Genomic DNA, 4,044 nt, shown 5'->3' with positions numbered 1-4,044 from the left:
TGTATAAGTCTAGTAATGGAATGTCTTGATCACTGGGTTTAAATATTTTATGTACTTCATATGCATAATTCCAAAGGCTTTCCAAGAACACACTTTTTTCTCTAAGACATTCTACCTTTGAACACACTTATTTGGGCACTAGTTATATCCTGCCTCTACAGTGAAATTCTTCTGAGGACAGTGACTATGTCATTTTATATTTATATCTATTCAGGAAATAGCACAGTGAGTTGAACTCAGCATGTGCTTAATCTATGTTTGTTGAATTGCATTCTTGGAAATAAGTTTCTTTGCATGGGGGGGTATTAAATAAGCCTTTTCACATGAGATTTACTAGCAAAATAGTTTTACTAGTAAAAAATATAGTTTTACTAGTAAAATATAGTTTTTTAAAACATTGCATTTTATATGGGAAATATAACAATGAACAGTAGACTCAATGTAAATAGCACAAAAATAACTGTGTCCTCCCATGAAAAATAAACATTAAAAATATATTGATTAGAATAAATAGATAGATTGATAAAAATAAATAGGAATTATAAAATGTTCAGGTATTAAAGACAGATGAGAATTTTCTCTATTAAAACTCTCTTTTAGTTAATGAATGGCAGCTTATGTTTTTATTCAGTGAATACAAATTTTTTTAGTTGCTTCAGAAACAATTCTTTCTAATGATTGAAAACTTAGTTTTAAGGAAACGGTCAATTGTTTGAAGAAGTCAGCATTTATTTCTTCTTCTTTAGTCCCTAAATTTCCTTGTGAATTTGCTCACAAACAGGAAGACCCTCCTCATCTCTACCCTCATGATCTCCCAGGCACAGTGGTTGTACCCTTTTCCTTGAAGGTACTGGCTATTCCTTGAAAGTAGCTCTTCAGGGCAAGCCTGGTGTTCTCACATCCCAAAGAAGGCTCTTTCTACTTTATATCCTGCCTATGGCACTTCTCCAGTTGTACCAGCTGCTGATTCAGTTGACCGAGAAGTTGTGTGACATCCAAGTGGCAGCAGCAGCATTCTGGCTGAAGAAGGTAAAAATCTGCTGGAGCATCTCATGAGCAATGATTTTGGCAGCTTTCTCTGGAGCTGGCTGCCTTCCATGGCTTCCTTCAGGAAGTTGAAGTTGGTCCTGTCCTTCAGGCACGGCATCAGGGAAAATGTGCTCATTTGGTTCAGAAGTGAGAAGTCTTTCTGGAGACCCTGAGACAGGTCATATCCCAGGAGCAGAGGGTGTTGAAGCAGAGCAGCACTAGAGCAACTAGCAACAAGCTCCAGAAGGTCATGATGATGCTGAGGATAGCTTGGGAGACCAGTGAGCCTTTGTCTCAGCTTCTCAGGTTATCTGGCCTTCAGGCCATTCTCTCTTAAATAATGCTGAGTGTAATTGTCTGTGCTTAGCATGGGATTTCCCTTCATTTTCTACTTTCTTTACTTACTTTTGGTCTTAGAAAATGTGATTACAATCCCATCTTTGTAACATTTGTATAAGTGAAACAAAATTTACTTTTAAAAAGAATTTACAGATTAAGTTCTTTGTGGTCAACTATCCTGTTTTACTATTTTTTTAAACTCCCTCTTTTGTAGCACACATTGTTGTTCAGTTGTTTCTTCATGACTCCATTCAGGATTTTGTTGGCAAAAATTCTGGAGTGGTTTGCTGGAGTTCTCCAGCTCATTTTACAGATGAGGAAACTGAGGCAAACAGGGTGAAATGACTTGCCCAGGATCACCCAGTTAGTAAGTGTCTGAGGACAGATTTGAACTCAGGAATATGAATCTCCTTGACTCAAAGCCTTGTATTCTATCCACTGTGTGACCTAGATGCCATATATCATTTGCAAAGGGCTGTCCCTGAAATGTCTCTTCCCTCTGTCCTTTCCAGATGACCTCCATTGCCACCATCTGCATTTAGTCCTTCATCAACTCTTGTTCTCCCTTTGTTTTAATGATACCACTCTCTTTACTTTACTCCCTGGTCACCCTTTCACCAATCTCGTTGCCACTCAGACCAGAAACCATTTCCTGGAGAACAATCCTTTCATCCCTCGAATTCACACCCTGAGACCTTGGTGCTCTGAATGACGGTTGTTTCATCTCACTTTCATCATGAATCACATGCTATAATATGTGCCTTTACTCCTCTGTCATCTTCTGATCAGCCATTTCTGTTACTTTCCTTTTACCTTTCCTTTCCCCTCAGAATGATAAGAAAACACCCAATAAAGAAAGAAAACAAAGAAAAAAAGAAAACTAACAAATTTTAAAAGTTTGGAGGAAGGGCTTGAATTCATTATTTAACTGTGATGGAGACTGAAGAGGAGTACAAATATCTAAATCAAATATTCACTAATTTAATTAAAATCCCAAACTAGTCATTGACAAATAGGTATGGGGCTAAGATTGCAGTGGGAAATGAACCTGAAGGAATATGATTGCTTCAAAGTGGTTTAGTATTCTATGGGTTTTTTTTTTATCCATTTCCTTTTATCCCCAGAATTCTAAAGATTCAAATGAAAGAATACAAAAATCTAATATTATTAAAAGTGAATTGAATGTGTTAGACAATCTGATATGATAAAAGTAAGTAGTAAACTGCATAAAAAAACAAAATCTTTGCTAAAAATAAGAGAAAACAACCCTGAGATTTCACAATATGCCTGGCAAATCAGCAAATATGACAAAAGTTAGGAATGATCAATATTGAAGGGAGTGTGGGAAGACAAGCATACTGATTATGTAGCTTTAAATTTGTCCAGATACTCTGGAAAACAATTTGGAATTGAGCCAAGAGAGTAACCAAAATGTCCATACTCAGAGATGCCACTGCCAGACATATTCCCAAAGGAAATCAATGACAAGTCTCCATATACACCCAAATATTTATAACCTATAACTTTTGTTTGTTTTCAAAGAATTGGACATAAAATAGATGCTTATTGATAAGGGGAATGCCTAAACCAATTGTAGTACATGAATCAATAAATGAATGAATCAATTAATGAATAAAATTAATTATGTATAAAGCACTGTACTAAATGCTGTGTATACAAAGAGTAAGACAGTTCCTGCTCTGAAGAAGACCACACTGTAATTGTGGAGACAATATACATGGAAGATTTCAGCTGCAATTTAGATGGAATAGACCTTGAAGATGCAGAAGAAAAACACAGTAATGCCTCTTTATGTCATGTCCATTAATAACATCATATAAGTTCCTGATTTTGAACAATTTGACAATGCTAAATACACTTATGACAATAACTTTCTTTTTCATTCTTCCATTGCCAAGGGTAGTTATCTAGGCATTGTGGATAGAGTACTGGGCCTGAAGTCAGGAAGATTTATATCCCTGAGTTCAAATCTGGCTTTACTAGTTGAATGACGGTGGGCAAGTCATTTAACCATGTTTGCCTTAGTTTCTATAAAATGAGCTGGAGAAGGAAATGGCAAACCACTCCAGATCTCTGCCACAAAAACCCCAAATGTGGTCACAAAGAGTCAGACATGAATGAAAAACTGCTGAAAATAGCTGAGAATATATGAAAGTAATGGAATATTACTATATTTTAAGAATTGATATCATCATCAGAGATAGAGAGCTGGAAAAGTCCTTAAAAGCCTTCTTATTCAACGTCCTCATCATATTTACTTATTCATTCATCATTTTATTTTTTTAATTTATTTTTGTTCATTCAATTATTCATTCTTTCATTCATTCATAATCATTCACCTATTTAGACATTCACTCATTCATATATTTATTTACTTTTCTATCTACCATCTATGTTCCTGATAATTGAGCTATCAATCAATATATATATTTAAAAGTTAGGTCTCTAACTCTCCCTGTCTGGAAATACAGGTACTACCCATGGTTCTGCCTCTTTCTGATTCTCCTGGAAGCTTTGACATGCTGCATTTCAAATATGTGCTGCATTATATCTCTTTGTATAACCTGGTCCCAGAAGATCTCTACATTAATGCCAAACATTGTGTGGATCATGTTATCTCAAGAAGTCTGAGCTCTGAAACTCAAAAGATCCATT

At 35.6% G+C, this 4,044-nt stretch overlaps 1 pseudogene; it reads right to left on the bottom strand.

The window, feature by feature from the left end:
- Positions 1-742: 742 nt before the first annotated feature.
- Positions 743-1,400, bottom strand: LOC110201204 (interferon alpha-21-like; annotated as a pseudogene).
- Between the last annotated feature and the right edge of the window lie 2,644 nt (positions 1,401-4,044).

The sequence above is a fragment of the Phascolarctos cinereus genome, unplaced genomic scaffold (assembly GCF_003287225.1).
Source record: "Phascolarctos cinereus isolate Bilbo 61053 unplaced genomic scaffold, phaCin_HiC Scaffold_4;HRSCAF=312, whole genome shotgun sequence".
NCBI lineage: Eukaryota > Metazoa > Chordata > Mammalia > Diprotodontia > Phascolarctidae > Phascolarctos > Phascolarctos cinereus.
The sequence above is the reverse complement of the archived record's forward strand: the minus strand, read 5'-3'. Positions and strand labels throughout refer to the sequence as shown.